Source organism: Amia ocellicauda, chromosome 23, assembly GCF_036373705.1.
Source record: "Amia ocellicauda isolate fAmiCal2 chromosome 23, fAmiCal2.hap1, whole genome shotgun sequence".
NCBI classification, from domain to species: domain Eukaryota; kingdom Metazoa; phylum Chordata; class Actinopteri; order Amiiformes; family Amiidae; genus Amia; species Amia ocellicauda.
Window position 1 is genome coordinate 1469590 of NC_089872.1, and position 19135 is coordinate 1488724.

Here is a 19135-nt window from a genome sequence, read left to right on the forward strand (position 1 = left end):
ACCTGGGCCAGATGGGATATTTCCAACAGTACTTAAAGAAATGAGGGAAGTTATTTTTAGGCCGCTAACTCAAATATTCCAAATGACACTTAGAACAGGGGATGTGCCAACTGACTGGAAGACAGCAAATGTTATACCAATCCACAAGAAAGGGGACAAAACTGAGCCAGGAAATTACAGACCAATCAGTCTCACCTGTAAAATGTTGGAATAAATTATTAGACAGAAAATAGAGGAACATCTTAATGAAAACCGTATTCTTGGAGATAGTCAACATGGGTTTAGATGAGGCAGATCATGTCAAATTTATTGGAGTTTTTTGAACATGCAACTGCAGCTGTAGATCAGGTGAAAGCATATGATATGATATACTTACTTTTCAAAAAGCTTTTGATAAGGTTCAACACCAAAGACTGATCCTCAAATTGGAAGCTGTAATTCAGGGTAATGTAAGTAGATGGATTATGAACTGGTTGATGTATAGGAAACAGAGGGTGTCGATTAGAGGAGTTGCTTCTGACTGGAGTGAGGTTTTTAGTGGAGGTTTTATGGATCAGTACTAGGGCCTTTGCTGTTTCTAATCTATATTAATGATCTGGACTCTGGGATAGTTTGCAAACTTGTCCAATTTGCAGATGATACTAAAATAGGTGGCTCAGCAGATACAATCTCGGCAGCACAGGCTATTCAAAGGGACTTAGATAATATTCAGTTGTGGGCCAAGACCTGGCAAATGAAATTCAATGTGGACAAGTGCAAGGTATTACATGCAGGTAACAAAAATGTCCACTATAATTACACTATGGGAGGGATAGAACTAGATGCAACGCAGTAACAAGCATGAGAAAGACCTAGGAGTCTATGTGGACTCCTCACTTTCTCCATACAAACAATGTGGGGAAGCAATAAAAAAAGGCAAACAATGTTAGGGTATATTGTCAAAAGTGTAGAACTTAAAACAAGGGAAGTAATGTTAAGGCTGTACAATGCACTAGTTAGAGCTCATATGGAATACTGTGTACAGTTCTGGGCTCCACATTTCAAGAAGGATATCACTGCTCTAGAGGCAGTTCAGAGAAGAGTAACCAGACTTATTCCAGGTTTGGAATGTCCTATTATGAGAGACTGAGGGAACTGAAGCTTTTCACCCTGGAACAGAGGAGACTACGTGGGGACTTGATCCAAGTCTTCAAAATCATGAAGGGCATCGACCACATCAAACCAGAGGAGATTTTCCAGATCAGCAGGGACACATGCTAGATCAATGCCTAGTATTTATTAAACTATTACTGTATGGCACAACCACTTAAAGACTGTTACACTTATTTTAAGTGCCCGATTAATCTACCGATTATTCAACTAATGCCCATTGATTAACCAATCAAATATAGTAATCGACCCTAATTATAAACAGCCCTAATACATACATATATATATATATATATATATATATATATATATATATATATACACTCACCTAAAGGATTATTAGGAACACCTGTTCAATTTCTCATTAATGCAATTATCTAACCAACCAATCACATGGTAGTTGCTTCAATGCATTTAGGGGTGTGGTCCTGGTCAAGACAATCTCCTGAACTCCAAACTGAATGTCTGAATGGGAAAGAAAGGTGATTTAAGCAATTTTGAGCGTGGCATGGTTGTTGGTGCCAGACGGGCCGGTCTGAGTATTTCACAATCTGCTCAGTTACTGGGATTTTCACGCACAACCATTTCTAGGGTTTACAAAGAATGGTGTGAAAAGGGAAAAACATCCAGTATGCGGCAGTCCTGTGGGCGAAAATGCCTTGTTGATGCTAGAGGTCAGAGGAGAATGGGCCGACTGATTCAAGCTGATAGAAGAGCAACTTTGACTGAAATAACCACTCGTTACAACCGAGGTATGCAGCAAAGCATTTGTGAAGCCACAACACGTACAACCTTGAGGCGGATGGGCTACAACAGTAGAAGACCCCACCGGGTACCACTCATCTCCACTACAAATAGGAAAAAGAGGCTACAATTTGCACAAGCTCACCAAAATTGGACAGTTGAAGACTGGAAAAATGTTGCCTGGTCTGATGAGTCTCGATTTCTGTTGAGACATTCAGATGGTAGAGTCAGAATTTGGCGTAAACAGAATGAGAACATGGATCCATCATGCCTTGTTACCACTGTGCAGGCTGGTGGTGGTGGTGTAATGGTGTGGGGGATGTTTTCTTGGCACACTTTAGGCCCCTTAGTGCCAATTGGGCATCGTTTAAATGCCACGGCCTACCTGAGCATTGTTTCTGACCATGTCCATCCCTTTATGACCACCATGTACCCATCCTCTGATGGCTACTTCCAGCAGGATAATGCACCATGTCACAAAGGTCGAATCATTTCAAATTGGTTTCTTGAACATGACAATGAGTTCACTGTACTAAACTGGCCCCAACAGTCACCAGATCTCAACCCAATAGAGCATCTTTGGGATGTGGTGGAACAGGAGATTCGTGCCATGGATGTGCAACCCACAAATCTCCATCGACTGCAAGATGCTATCCTATCAATATGGGCCAACATTTCTAAAGAATGCTTTCAGCACCTTGTTGAATCAATGCCACGTAGAATTAAGGCAGTTCTGAAGGCGAAAGGGGGTCAAACACAGTATTAGTATGGTGTTCCTAATAATCCTTTAGGTGAGTGTATATGTTCATTTTATGGCATTTGATGATTTTGTTTGGTTTGGTTAATGAGCCCTGCCAGGGTTCGAGTTATGGGGGGCCAGGGGGCCCCCAGAAGCAGCCAAAGGCAAAAAAGCCACTGCTGCTTTAATGTTTCCTTTTAGCTAGCATTGTTCCCCAAAAGTTTTAACTTTTATACCCCCTCTGGTACCCTCAAGGGGCATTACATTTCATAAACAGTGTCTGATTGGTCATACAAATTGTAGCAGTGATTTCATTAGCATTCTAAAATAAGCCTTCCCATCTCATCAATATTATAATCATTACTCATTAATAATAATCATTAACCTCTGAATTGCCAGTTGTATTGGAAGGTAATTTGCAGATAATACATTGCAAGGAAGGAATGTGAACTGCTGATAACCAAGATAGGAGTAACAGCACACAAAGGACAAAGGCAAAGAATAGGCTTTCTATATTTTCCCCCCACAGGTCCTACATAGGACTCTATCCTACATTGTAAAAATCCAGTTCCGGTCCTGTGTCAGATACAGTCCAACATCTGTTTAAACGTGCCTTTTGCATAGAAAAAGACGATTATCTTCTGGAAAAAGCCAAGCACAGCCTTTTGCAGCTTTTGAAAGTGTTGGAAGATACTTGAAACTTATGGGCTAAGCCCACCATCACAGAGTTTGAAATCAGTAAAAGTTAGAGAGAGAGAGAAGCAGGTTGAATATGGCAGCATCTTAGTCACACAGTCAGAAACATGGCCAACCACCTTCAGTAGATTCAAAGAAGCGCTTGAATGGACAGCCCCACTTCTGTCAAAAGAATGAATTGAAAAGCACAATAGACTATGCAGTCTGCAGTAATAGGAAGACAAGTGGAAGCAGAAAAGAGACTGTATACTTCTTCGAAATCTGCAGCAGAAAGCCAGGCTTACAACCAGGTGACTTATTCAAGAAGTATCACACACTGCAAAAATACAGAAAGACCACTGAGCATTGCAACAAAATTGAACATTGTATATAGTGTTTTAGGTTGATTGTTTTGTTTTTTTCATTATTTGTGTGATGTACATATTTGTCTTTCTTTTTTGTTTTCAAACTTCGCCACATGTAAATAGTTGTAAAAATGTATGTAAAACATTTTTGTATATGCTTTTTGCTGATTACCTTTTTAAGTGAAGAGCTGTAAAACCTTTTGTAACTTTGGTAATGAAAAACCTTATTTGCACCTGGAATAATTGTCAAAAAAATTACTAATAACAGCCTTTTTTTCCAAAATGTTTGCACTATTTTCAAATTTAAGGGTGTCCTTTGGAATAATACTGCTGTGCATTGTTTTTTGGAACTAAAGTGCAGATATTTCAACTTGAACAACACATGGTCTGAGATGTTATTTTTTTCACAAAATTTAATTGGACCTGAGCAGCCTGACAGCTGCAAAATAATTGGACTGCAAAACATGCCAAGATAACAATTAAAACTTTCTCACTTACCTGGTAGCTCTGGTGTGGCAAAGTCCCTTGGGTGGCAGAAAACTACAGAGAAACTGGATCCAGGCGGTTCCAGTGTAGACATCTGTGGGAGGAGAGAAGGGGAGCAGTGAGAAAGGGATGCACAATGCCGATGCATAATAGAAAGAATGGCAATTGTCAAAAAAAAAATATGGGGGGGGTATTTTAGATTTTAGTTTAAGGATTTTAAAGAAAGGAATCCATTTCTTGTTTCTTTTCTCCTTAGGTTAGAGTTTTATAGTTTTAACCATCCAGTTTTATATTATTAGTGTGGTGAGCATGTTTTCTTCTTTTATTGCCTGTTTAAAGAGAACCATAAAATAGAATTCCTTGAACTTACCTGGGTCTGTGGTGCATGTCCTGAGGTCCTAGGCTGAAGTTATGGTTGTAGTGCGGGTCCCTCACCCAAGCCCCCCCCCCCCCCCCCAGTAATTTTTAGGGGTGACATTGTCACTTATACAAATATAAATACAAATCTGAAAGCATTTTGAAAATAGTGTCCTAACAAAAGCATTCTGTAAACATTCTGTTTGATATTGTTTCCTTCATAATATACCAAAAGAAAGTAGAAGTACTATCCCATTTACAAAGAACTCCCAATCCTCTTTATGTTGTCTAGCTTCTGTACTAGTCTCATAAGACATTATTTTTTAACGGTATTTTTTAAAGGGTATTTTACAGTGCACTGTTGAAAGGGTAAGCACTTATGACTGAACACAAAGGCACCCATCTTTCACCTCTATATTGTTGGAACCCACTTGATATTCACAAAGTGAAGTCAAAGACTGTTGTCCTAATGACTTCAGATTGCCTGTGCTAAGTTTTACGCAGAAACCCTTTGAGTTTTCAAATGCTAGTTATCACCCCTGTATCAGAAGCATTTGCAATAGATGTTGCCGCTGGCTTGCAAATAAGGCATAATGCCAAAGCTGTTTTAATAATAATAATGTATAAGCATGCCCTTTTGAAAGCTATTTGCATGTTTTCTTTTTATTATTATTTTCCTTTTTAAGTTGCAACTTAAACGTTGTGCTTATCTAAGCTTTCCTGGCATAACCAGAGGAGAATAGTTGTTCTTTTGGAGAGATGAGACAAAGCATACGACCTCCAAAAGCACAAAGCCATTAATTTATCATTGCAAGTCCAGAATGCTTACAGCCCACATATTACACCAATTGAAGGATTAGATGAAGTAGGAACTACTAAATGTGAACTACTAGTGTAAACCTGGAGGTTCCCTAGAAGCAACTATGAGTGTGTAGAAATGAAGATTACTCAATTGCATGACCCCCTGGGAACTTCTGTCTAAACCTGGCAATAGCACACCCAGAGTTGGATAACAGATCAATGCAGGCCATAAGACAAATCCTACAATTCAAACCAGATGTGCCCTTCAGGAGAATATATATCTATCTATATATACACTCACCTAAAGGATTATTAGGAACACCATACTAATACTGTGTTTGACCCCCTTTCTCCTTCAGAACTGCCTTAATTCTACGTGGCATTGATTCAACAAGGTGCTGAAAGCATTCTTTAGAAATGTTGGCCCATATTGATAGGATCGCATCTTGCAGTTGATGGAGATTTGTGGGATGCACATCCAGGGCATGAAGCTCCCGTTCCACCACATCCCAAAGATGCTCTATTGGGTTGAGATCTGGTGACTGTGGGGGCCAGTTTAGTACAGTGAACTCATTGTCATGTTCAAGAAACCAATTTGAAATGATTCGACCTTTGTGACATGGTGCATTATCCTGCTGGAAGTAGCCATCAGAGGATGGGTACATGGTGGTCATAAAGGGATGGACATGGTCAGAAACAATGCTCAGGTAGGCCGTGGCATTTAAACGATGCCCAATTGGCACTAAGGGGCCTAAAGTGTGCCAAGAAAACATCCCCCACACCATTACACCACCACCACCAGCCTGCACAGTGGTAACAAGGCATGATGGATCCATGTTCTCATTATGTTTACGCCAAATTCTGACTCTACCATCTGAATGTCTCAACAGAAATCGAGACTCATCAGACCAGGCAACATTTTTCCAGTCTTCAACTGTCCAATTTTGGTGAGCTTGTGCAAATTGTAGCCTCTTTTTCCTATTTGTAGTGGAGATGAGTGGTATCCGGTGGGGTCTTCTGCTGTTGTAGCCCATCCGCCTCAAGGTTGTACGTGTTGTGGCTTCACAAATGCTTTGCTGCATACCTCGGTTGTAACGAGTGGTTATTTCAGTCAAAGTTGCTCTTCTATCAGCTTGAATCAGTCGGCCTATTCTCCTCTGACCTCTAGCATCAACAAGGCATTTTCGCCCACAGGACTGCCGCATACTGGATGTTTTTCCCTTTTCACACCATTCTTTGTAAACCCTTTATATACACTCACCTAAAGGATTATTAGGAACACCTGTTCAATTTCTCATTAATGCAATTATCTAACCAACCAATCACGTGGCAGTTGCTTCAATGCATTTAGGGGTGTGGTCCTGGTCAAGACAATCTCCTGAACTCCAAACTGAATGTCTGAATGGGAAAGAAAGGTGATTCAAGCAATTTTGAGCGTGGCATGGTTGTTGGTGCCAGACGGGCCGGTCTGAGTATTTCACAATCTGCTCAGTTACTGGGATTTTCACGCACAACCATTTCTAGGGTTTACAAAGACTGGTGTGAAAAGGGAAAAACATCCAGTATGCGGCAGTCCTGTGGGCGAAAATGCCTTGTTGATGCTAGAGGTCAGAGGAGAATGGGCCGACTGATTCAAGCTGATAGAAGAGCAACTTTGACTGAAATAACCACTCGTTACAACCGAGGTATGCAGCAAAGCATTTGTGAAGCCACAACACGTACAACCTTGAGGCGGATGGGCTACAACAGCAGAAGACCCCACCGGATACCACTCATCTCCACTACAAATAGGAAAAAGAGGCTACAATTTGCACAAGCTCACCAAAATTGGACAGTTGAAGACTGGAAAAATGTTGCCTGGTCTGATGAGTCTCGATTTCTGTTGAGACATTCAGATGGTAGAGTCAGAATTTGGCGTAAACATAATGAGAACATGGATCCATCATGCCTTGTTACCACTGTGCAGGCTGGTGGTGGTGGTGTAATGGTGTGGGGGATGTTTTCTTGGCACACTTTAGGCCCCTTAGTGCCAATTGGGCATCGTTTAAATGCCACGGCCTACCTGAGCATTGTTTCTGACCATGTCCATCCCTTTATGACCACCATGTACCCATCCTCTGATGGCTACTTCCAGCAGGATAATGCACCATGTCACAAAGGTCGAATCATTTCAAATTGGTTTCTTGAACATGACAATGAGTTCACTGTACTAAACTGGCCCCCACAGTCACCAGATCTCAACCCAATAGAGCATCTTTGGGATGTGGTGGAACGGGAGCTTCGTGCCCTGGATGTGCATCCCACAAATCTCCATCAACTGCAAGATGCTATCCTATCAATATGGGCCAACATTTCTAAAGAATGCTTTCAGCACCTTGTTGAATCAATGCCACGTAGAATTAAGGCAGTTCTGAAGGCGAAAGGGTGTCAAACACAGTATTAGTATGGTGTTCCTAATAATCCTTTAGGTGAGTGTGTGTATATATATATATATACACACACACAATACTGTGCAAAAGTTTTATTTTAACAGCTAAACCAGTCGTCAGGCAAGTGCGGGTGGAGGATGAAGCTAGTCCATGTGAGAGTGAAGTCAAAGATTTAAGGACTCAAATTGATGCGCTGCGGTCCCAGATGGCAGAGCTGACTGCTGGGCAATTGTAGCCCCCTCCTGTAATCAAACCCTTTACAGCAACACAGGCCGAAAAAGGAGCCAAAGGAAAGACCAACTGTGAGGTGCAGGCATTAAAGAAACAAGTGGAGGACCTGAAAAGCCAACTCGGGGTAATGGCCGTGATGTACACAGACTCTAGACCGCCTAGGGAGACTGGAGGAAGAACAGATCCCTGAGAGAACAAAGGGAAGATGAGTGGCCCAAATCGACAGAGTAACAAAGAGAGAGCCGGAGCCAGCAATCATGGTGATGACTTTTTCTGTTATCGATGTGGCGAAGATGGGCATATGGCTTCACACTGTTCATCTCCTGAGGACTTTGCTAAGGTCATACAGAAACTGATTCGCTCTTTGTGGAGATGTAAAGGTAGCTACAAAGAGCCACCCAAAACCAACTGCCCCGTTAAACGGAGTGCTATAGATACCAAAGAGGCCACAAACCTTCCCAAGGGGCTAGTGGGAGAGTCATCACTAAGTAAAGTAATCATTGAGGGCCAGCAAGCTACTGCACTGATGGACAGCGGCTCCAGTGTCACTATAATATTTGAAAGTTGGTATGCAGCCCATCTGTCTCACTTGCCTATCCATCCCATTTCTACCTTTGCCCTTTGGGGCCTCAGTGAGTCCAGCTATCCTTACAAGGGTTATGTCGCAATGAATGTGGAGTTCTTGGAAGATGGAACCCATCCAGAGCTTAAGACGGTGCTGGCACTAGTATGCCCAGATCCTAGTGGTCCAGATCAGGCCCCAGTAATTATTGGTACTAATGCTCGAAGTTTCCACCATGGGCCCAAGACTAGTGTTGGAGCAGAGAGAAATGTCCCCGCCCAGTCACGGCGAGTATGTGCCCAGGCACCGGTACAGGTTCAGCAACAACCCCATTCTGGGCCAATAAACGACAGTATTGAGCAAGTAAAATGGGTGGGCCCTGGACCCCTTAAAATTCCCCCCGGAAGTGCAGTATTAGCTGCCTGCAAAGTAACTGCCAAGGAGACAAGGGAGCAAGATGTATTAGTCATTGACGCCCCTGTGAACCACCCACTCCCAGCTGGCGTTGTGGTGCCCCCATGTGTTCTCCTCCCCACTGATATGAAGGTGGACAATTTCTCTGTGTTGTTGAGAAATAAATCACTGAAAGCCAAATCCATCCCAAAGGGCACTGTTGTAGCCTATGTCCATAAGGCTGAGATAGTGACTGAGTCCCAGAGAGATGAGAGGTCTTCTAGCACAGTAGATACAAGTTTGTTCAACTTTGGAGAGTCCCCCATTCACAGTCCATGGAAAGAGAGACTAGCTAAGAAGTTATCAGAGAGGGCTAGAGTATTTTCCCTTGGAGAATGGGATGTGGGGCTGGCTAAAAGTGTTGAGCATACCATCCACCTCAGTAACCCTCGACCTTTTATAGAAAGATCAAGACGTCTCGCGCCAGCCGACCTAGATGACGTGCGGCGGCACCTGCAATAACTACTCGCTGCAGGAATTAACAAAGAGTCGCACAGCCCCTATGCGTCGCCAATTGTGGTGGCGAGGACGAAGAATGGCTAGATCAGGATGTGTATAGATTACCGCACCCTCAATTCTCGTACCATTCCTGACTAGTATACTGTCCCCAGAATTGATGATGCCTTGGACTCTATGACAGGGAGTCGTTGGTTTTCAGTATTGGACCTCAGAAATGGCTATTACCAAATTTCCATGGCTGAAGAGGACAAAGAAAAACGGCGTTCATTTGCCATCTGGGGTTTTTCCAGTTTGAACGCATGCCCCAGGGCATCACTGGAGCTCCAGCCACGTTTCAGCGGCTAATGGAAAAAGCGGTAGGGGATATGAACCTGCTCCAGTGCTTGGTATATCTCGATGATCTGATCATATTTGGGAGAACGCTGGAAGAACACTAGGAACGCCTCCTCAAGGTGCTGGACAGGTTGCAGGAATATGGCCTCAAGTTATCCATCAACAAATGCCAATTCTGCCAGCCTCAAGTTAAATATGTTGGCCATATTGTGTCCGCCTCAGGGATAGCCACTGATCCTGAAAAAATCAGAGCCGTCACCCAATGGGACCAACCTACTGATCTTAAGACCCTGCAGTCTTTCCTGGGTTTCTTCGGACACTATAGACGATTTATTGCTAACTACTCCACCATTGTGAGACCCCTGACAGACCTGACAAAAGGCTACCAGCTTACACAACAAAATAAAAAATCTGTGACTGACCGGGCCACCTAGTTTAAGAAGTCTGAGTCTTTTGGAGATCGGTGGACCCCCGCCTGTACTGCCGCTTTTCAGAGGATAATTAATTGTCTCACACGTGCTCCTGTCCTGGCCTTTGCCGACTCCACCAAGCCCTATATACTGCACGTGGATGCTTGTATTGACAGGCTAGGTGCGGTGATCAACCAGGAGTACCCAGAAGGTTTGCGCCCTGTAGCTTTTGCCAGTTGTAAGTTGAGGAACTCTGAAAGAAACTACCCTATCCACCAACTTGAGTTCCTGGCACTGAAATGGGCAGTAGTTGACAAATTCCACGACTTCTTATATGGGGCTGAGTTCACAGTGAGAACTGACAACAATCCTCTGACCTATGTTCTCACGACGGCCAAACTCAATGCCACTGGCCATAGGTGGCTGGCAGCCCTATCCACCTATGATTTTGGCATACAGTATCGGCCAGGCAGAGAGAATATTGATGCTGACTTACTCTCCAGGAATGCTAGCACAGGAGATGATGGGTGGATACCCCCATCAGGAGTAAAGGCTCTCTGCAAAAGAGTGAGTGTCTGTGAGTCTCTAGGCCGCCCAAGTCAGTGCGTGGATCAACTAGGTGAATTGCCATCTGTTATCCCAGACTTGTATGTGAGCCCAGTGCGGCGGAGTGAAAGTTGAGCAGTGCAGACCTACAAAGGGACCAGGACTCAGATGAAGCCCTTGGAAAGGTGAAACAGGAAATGAGAGAAGGAAAGTGGCCCTGTACAACTCAGAGCACTCATCCAGAGACCTCTCTTTTCAGCGAGAAGGTGGAAAGTTACAGTTAAGAATGGGCTCCTGTATAGGAGGATAATAAAGTTATCTGGGAAAGAAGTGTTCCAGCTGGTACTTCCAGTAAAGCATCGTCGTCGAGTTCTGCAGTCTTTGCATGATGAATTTGGGCATCTTGGGATCGAGAAGACCACTGAGTTGGTACGAGATAGATTCTACTGGCCCAAAATGGCTGCCAACATAGATCAGTATGTAAAGACATGTGGGAGGTGTGTGGCCCAGAAGACGTCGCCTCATAAAGCCACTCCATTGCATCAGATTTCCAGTAGTGGTCGGATGGACCTCGTATGTATAGATTTTTTGTCAATAGAACCAGACTATCGGAGAGTGGCTAACGTCTTGGTGGTCACCAACCATTTCACCCGGTACGCCCAGGCTTTCCCCACCACCATTCAGAGAGCTTCAATAGTAGCCACAGTATTGTTAGAGAAGTTCTTTGTCCATTATGGTCTTCCTGCTCGCATCCACTCAGACCAAGGACGAGACTTTGAAAGTCAACTCATAAAAGAGCTCCTGAATATGTTAGGGATAAGAAAATCAAGAACTACCCCTTATCACCCACAGGGGGACCCCCAGCCTGAGTGATTCAATCACACCCTCCTATCCATGTTGGGCACTCTTGATCCTAAACACTAGCAGAGATAGAGTCAACACATATCCCTTATGGTGCACGCCTACAATGGCACCTGTACCACCAGTATTTGGAAAAGCTAAGGGATGAGTTGCGTCATGCATACCACCTGACGTCCAAAGCGTCACATAAAAACCATCAGAAAAACAAGTGAGGCTACGACAACCGAGTCTGAATCCATCACCTGCAAGAAGGTGACGGAGTACTAGTTAGAGCCTTGGGAGTTCCAGGAAAACATAAACTAAAAGAAAAGTGGAACTTGCAACCCTATGTGGTCATTGGAAAGCTTCCAAGCCTGCCGGTGTATCGGGTGAGGCCAGAAGGAGGAAGAGGGATAGTCAAAACTCTCCACCGAGACCATCTCCTACCCATTGGGTATCTGGTAAGGATGCCAGAAGTTCAAGAAGTGGGGTATTCATCTCAGAGGCCCTCTACCAGAGCTTCCAAAGCCCATACTCAGCAAAGAACACAAGGGAAGGAGGGACAGGCAGCTGGTGAGCTAGAACCCAGTGGTTCCAAGTCTGAGGAGGAGGAGGAGGACTCCTACTATTTTTCTGGAGGAATCACAAAAGGTGACTGGTCAAACTTTCCCCCTTCCTTTCAGTCTCTGGACCATGCTGATGACAGTCCAGATGTTAGCAGTGGAGAAGGAAGTGGTGCTCCTGGTACTTCTCCTGGCGAGGAAAGTTTGACTGACCCTACCTCTGCTGCAGAAGAGGAAGCTACTAGTGTTACATTACATCGGAGGACCCTGTGGTGGACACAGGACCGGAGGTGGGAGATGCCCCAGCCTCCAGTGAGCCCGATGATGGGGTGGACTCTGATAGTGTCCCTGTGGCCAAACGGGTAGTCGAGCCAGTCATTCATCTGAGTTATGATGAACCAGGAGTGCCCACTGACACACCACTTGTCATCGTGCACAGAGGAATGAGAATATGCCTCACTAAGGATACAAGAGAAACAGGCACAGAAACCCCTAACTCTTCCTGCAACTTCACCGTCCTGTGCTCCAAGTGCAGCAAAAGAGGACAAGTCCTCAGGACCGGACAACTCGGCTCCTCCTGTCTCATGATGAAAAGGAAATAGTCTGATAGGGATATCCAGACATTTAGTCAGGGAGGGTGTAGCCCATGGGTAAATCCCCAGAGCTAAATATACACAGTAGTAGAAATCCTACTTTAACTATTAGAGTAGGCTGTGTTCCTTTAAGGAGGTAACATTTCATAGTTTGTTTGGGATGTACATCCCTCAACACGAGGTGAGACAGATTAACCTGTTGCTTTTATTTAGCTGCCTCAGATTAGTCCATTGAGAGAGACATCAATTTTCTAGAGGTAAGATTGGTAAAGGGGCAGGATTATTGTTTATTTTGGTTTATTGCCGGCTTTTATTTTTGGGACCCATAAAAGTAAATTGCTGAGGTTTTTGATTAAGGCTAACTGGGTATCTGAAGGTATTTGTTGTTGAAGTTTTATGAGTATTGAATGTAAAAGGATATTGTTTATTGAATTACCCTCTGATATTTACATTACGAGTGTTGATGCAAAGGAGTCTTAAGTTTTCCATTTATCATTTTACAAGGTACAGTCAAACATGTAAGTTTTACAGTTTTGAAGAAAGAAAAGAACTGTTGTACATTTTTGTTTGGTAAGGTAATGTAAGGGACATCAAACAGAACTCTGAGTGGACTTTATTTTATTATATTTTACTTTAAAAAGTCTGGTGAATAAATACTGCCATTTCATATGATTTATCTCTTTGTCAGTTTAATAAATAGAAAGGTTTGAAGCAGGGGATTGCAGTGATAAAAGTGTAAAGATACACTTCTGCTCTATCCTATGTAATGTTGATATCATTTCAATTAAGTGTTCTAAAATACCAAGTGGTTTAAAGTAGTACAACTAATAATATAGGGTGTAGAGTACAAAGAAGAACCCAGGGCGCTGTATCCCAGGCTAGTTGATACGAAGAAAGCGCTACATAATTGTGAGTGGAGAAAATGTATTTTATTCCTAAACTTTACCTCAGCCATCCTTTTTTGAATTGAGTACTTGAATGTTGATCACCTGGCAAGCATAAGACAGCTAGGAGTACTTAATTACTCATTTAATATAATTATTTTATTGATTAGGCTTCTTTAAGATAAACATATTTTATTTTTACAGCTCATAGCCTAAAATATCCTGTATACCAGGGTTGTAGTGATGACTGAAGAGGTGGGTATACTCTAATTTGACAACAAAAGCAGTATTTTCTTTCCCTTGACCAATAGTGTAATGAACAAATTATGCAAGTTATTGTGAATACATACAAGCCATATGTTCAGACATTCATCTCATTACTCGTTACAGCACATGCATTAACAGTAACCTCAACCCATATTACAGTTTATGATCAATATCAATTGATATAAACCAACAGAATACATAGCCGAAACATTCACAATTTTATTAAATTGAACACATATTACAGAACATTATTAATTTAAACTCAAAATTAACATTTCAAAAGTAAATTGTCTGTAACCCCGCTGCTAGCTAGCCAGCTTGCTCGTGTACCTATTCTAGTTAAAAGTCACATTTTGTTGCAGGCAGGTACAGTAGCAGTACATTCACTTACCAATTGCACTGCCTCCCAAGTTGTTTGCTGTGGATTTGTCATGAGATTTTCCACCACCGAATTATGAAGCAGCTGACTCAAGGCCCTCCTCACATTTTCAACTCTGTGACTATCCATAGCTTGTCGTCTATTCATATATGCAATTAATGACACAATGGTGTTCGCTTTATAATGTAGTTGATAAAAGCTTTGGTAATGCTTTATTTGAATGCAGCTCTGTGTAGCCTACATAATGCCTCTATAAAGCCTACATAATATGTCAAAACAGCATTCATAATGTGTTATGACAGCTTATCCATGCATCATAACAGGTGCGTAATTATTCATAACACTCATAACATTTGTAATAGCATTATGACAACATTATGACAACACAGAGCTGCATTCAAATAAAGAGTTACCAATGCTTTTTGTATTTTTGTACTTCATGATGGTGGTCATTGGCCAAAGCTAGACACCTCCAGCCCCGAACAGAAAGGGATGGGTAAGTATGTAAGTATGTCATTGTTAATAAATTATGATTAATAGTAATCAGTAGTTGTAATGGTAGATCATTGCTGACATGTATCTATAATTGTAATAAAATTACAATTCCACTTTTGAGCAATAGTAATCCAACTTAACTCATTAACCTGAGCCTCAAAATGAGCAGTCCTTAAAAGGCTATTACTTTACATACCCCTGGAGGTATTGCAGTAACAGCTGCAATGAGACTGAAAATCATTATCAGAATACACCCTGGGGTGAGTCTCAGTGTTCACACCACAATGCTGGTGTGAAAACTCTGTGTTGCATTTAATTAATGTGCTGTCGCTATAACAATGTTTTAAAGAAGGCAATGTAACATTAATTTCTTTACAGATTAGAATGCAGCAGCCTGGAAAATAATAAAACTAGGAAGTATAGGAAGCCTTCAGGCCAGTCATACCAACAGCTACACAGCACAGTAACAATATGTCACTGTCTGTAATCAAGAGACTCTGGCAGTGGTATAAAGGAACAGGCCGGGATAGGTCCTAGAGAAGACATCAAGAGGATGTCCTGACAAAGGGAATGATGGCTCCATGATCGCTAGCAGAATGCTACACAGCTCTGGCAACAACTTCAGCAGAGCACAGGGGTCAACACCTAGGCAGTTCCAAACATGAAGCTTTTTTAAGAGCACGCAAACATACATCCCACTCCCCCTTACAGCCAGACATTGTCAGGCATGCCTAAACTCGTGTTGACATCATCCTTGTTGGCCCAGTGGGAACCTGATGCTTCATGATGAAACCTGATTCACCTTGGACTTCAGAGGTGATCGAGGTTTTGCTATCAGCCACCTGTAATGGTACCACTTGACCATTTTGGGAGAGGTTATTGTGTAGGGATCTTTCATGTCACAGGTGCCCTCTATAGGACAATATTGTCAGTGCCAGTGTTCCTTCCATTTATTCCATGCTTGTGGTCCAGCATTTGTGTCACATTGCCAGAGTTTACATTCACATTGTTCAGAATTGACAATCTGTGTCCTTTTTGAACTCCTCCACCATCACCAGGACCAGATGGTCAGCAATGTCTCCTGCTCTTTCTCAGATAGAACATCTATGGGATGCGCTGCCTATCTGAATGTTGGAGGTGAACTGACTCGATATCTAGCACCTGGGACATTCACCACCCAACCTCGTGTGTAAACCATTGGAGATACCATATTCATCCTACTAGAAGAGCATGCCCTAATAGAAGAGCACCCCCCTATTTCAGAAAAAAATATCTAATATCCAAATTTGTTTAAATGTTTCTATTTTTTGGGTGCATGACCCAAGATTATTGTTGCTCATGTAATGTGAACAGATTCTAGTAAACTTAAATTTAAAATAAGAATATTAAATAAACAGGAATACTTAATCACTGACTATGTCATCCACTGTATCAGGACTATCCACAAATTAACTACATATATCAGCACATTAAATGGACTAGAAAAAAAGGCACTCTCACTAACACTAACAAATTTAACATAACATAGCACCTGTTCGCTGATTTCAGGTTCCTGGATTTCTGGTTTTGTAAATGTGATATCCTCTTATGCAAGAAATAAACTCAAATGTGGTTGACTGTTCCGGCATAACAAAGTCAAGGTTGAATGTATATGTGTCGTGATCGATAAAACTCAAGGACAAATATTGTCATAGTGTTCAAACGATTCGATGTTGTGGATTTCATACTTCATAGATGTGCATGCAAAGGTTCTTGTATGGTATATATATGGTATATATAAAATGGCCATTACTTTCCACAAAGTTGTATTTCACATGCGTATATATTCCACAGATGGTGCAAATAAATCCTTCCTAAATGATGAAAGGATTATGTGAAGTACATATTACCTGCAGGTGTTACAAGTGCAAGCCCACTTTTACACACAGTATTGTAAGATATTTATTGTAAAATATGTATTGTAATATATATATATATATATATATATATAATACTTTCAACACTATTATTATTTTTATTATTTTATTTTGAATCAGCAATTATTTTTACCAATCCAGACAGACAGGACCTTATTTACTTACAATAAAGGAGAGTTTCTTTAGTATTCTTTAGCAAAATTCTGTCTGGTGGAACACAGGCTGGGAAAAACTTCTCTAGACCAATGGTTTTCATACCTGGTCCTGGAGTACCATTGTGTCTGCAGTTTTCTTTTTGTTTTGTTTTTTCTCTCTCAAGATGCTCTAAATGAAAACATAATGAAGCTATAATTGCTTAATTGGACCTTTTTCATTACTGCCAGCTGATAAACCATTTTGACATAATTCAGGTAAGGAATTCATTAAGGACCTGAGAGATCAGCTGTAGGATAAACTAGAAGACCAGGGTGGACAGCCAGTTCCTGGGTCCAATTACATACATTATCTTAGCTTGAACCACAACAGACATACACTTTATTTTTACGCAATCCAATACACTTGAGTTTAATGGTTACATTTTCCGCAAGCATCTGAGTTTAATCACTATTGTACTAGTGTAACAAGGCTCATAGTGTGTAAAATGAGCCTGTTACGTTACCCTTTTTCTATAGGCTTGATAGAGCATTCAAACCCCACATGTCAGGGGACTGGTCTTTTGGCAAAGCTGGTTTGTCCCTCTACTGGTGAGGTTGTGTGGATACCCTGCTAACACAGAATGTTTCCACAACCTAGTAGTAATGTAAATGACATTGCCACAATATTATACACTGTGTGTTAGCTGAGTAAGGTGTATATGAGAAGACAGTTTGAATCCTAGCAGGGGTCTGACTTCACATGCAGGCCTTTCATTGTAAAAATTTTGGAGAACAAACTCCATACTGAAAACAAATTATGCAAAAACTGCAAAAGAGTTCCTTGCCTTAACTGGTTAACTGACATTTTTGCTCAGGGTGCTGATAAACACAAATTTATATAAGTTTTTGTTTCTTTTTTTCATTTTTCTTTCATTAAAAATTAGAAGAAAATACATTGCCCTTAAAGTGCAAATCAAATTTAATAAAAGCTTTAAAAGGTTGCTCTACTACATGCTGTGTGAAAGATGTATTAATTTTGTATTTGTTTTTCTACTTTGTTATGCAGAAAAGAAAATTGCTGAACTAAAGTGAATTTAAATATAAATGTGTCAAACTTGGAAATGTGAGTGACACCAACAGTAGAAGCAGTCTACCTGTGTCTTTCCCAATGACACATATTTGGCAAATCACACCTAGAAGACTAATTTCTAAATCATATTAAAGCAATGGGAGGTATAACAAAATAAAATCTATGGGAAAACAAAGTACATGCATGATATAACCATAGAAAAACGAGGGGAAAATATCCAAATTACTATGGAGATTTAATGTGATTAATGTGATAAACCTCTACACAGAGTTGTCTTTTTATAAATGAAAGTAATTACTTATTAAAGGTTATCATCATAACCCCAGTTCCCTGAAAAAGAAAGACAGCCCACTGTTTTCCAAATGGGAAGAGCCTTCTGACCCATCAATCAGTGAAATCTTGCCCAATAGGGGCCCTGGTGGCAGGAGGAAGAAAGACCCACTCCCAGCGCCTGTGAAAAGCCTCCTCCGGCCATTTCTTCGCCATGAAGGCCATCTGGTTTAGCGACCCCTGTAGGGTAATGGCTGTATTTCTTTTTCAGGGACCCAAGGTTATGATAATAACCTATTGTTCCCTTTCAAGTCGAAAGACAGACATTACCAAATGGGAAGACTATACAGTGTCAGCCACCCAGTGTGCCAGACGTTGTTCGGAAACAGCCAACCCCCTCTGGTGGTAGACCTGTAGCAGACAAAAAGCTGGTTGGGTCTGCGGCAGTGTGCAGACCTCTCCATATACAGTGTCTCTAAAAAGTATTCACCCCCCTTGGACTTTGAAAATGAAATCAGAATAGAGTTAATCAGGAGTTTTTGCCACTGATCAACACAGAAAATGTCCATAATATCAAAGTGAAAAATATAATCTGCAAATTGTTCAAAATTAATTACAAATACAAAATAGAAAATACTTGAATGCATAAGTAATCACCCCTTTCAGTCAATATTTGGTAGAGGCACCTTTGGCAGCAATTAAAGCCATGAGTATATGTGTATAAGTCTCTACGAGCTTTGCACATCTGCCCATTCTTCTTTGCAAAATTGCTCAAGCTCCATCAAGTTGGATGGGGACTTTTGGTGAACAGCAACTTTAAACTCTTTCCACATATTCTCAATTGGATTGAGGTTTTGACTGGGCCACTCCAGGACATCCAGGATGTGCGATGCTAGGGAAAAACTCCTGATTACACTTCAAGGCCCTCACAGGACATAGTGTGTACAGTCTGCGGTCCTCATCCA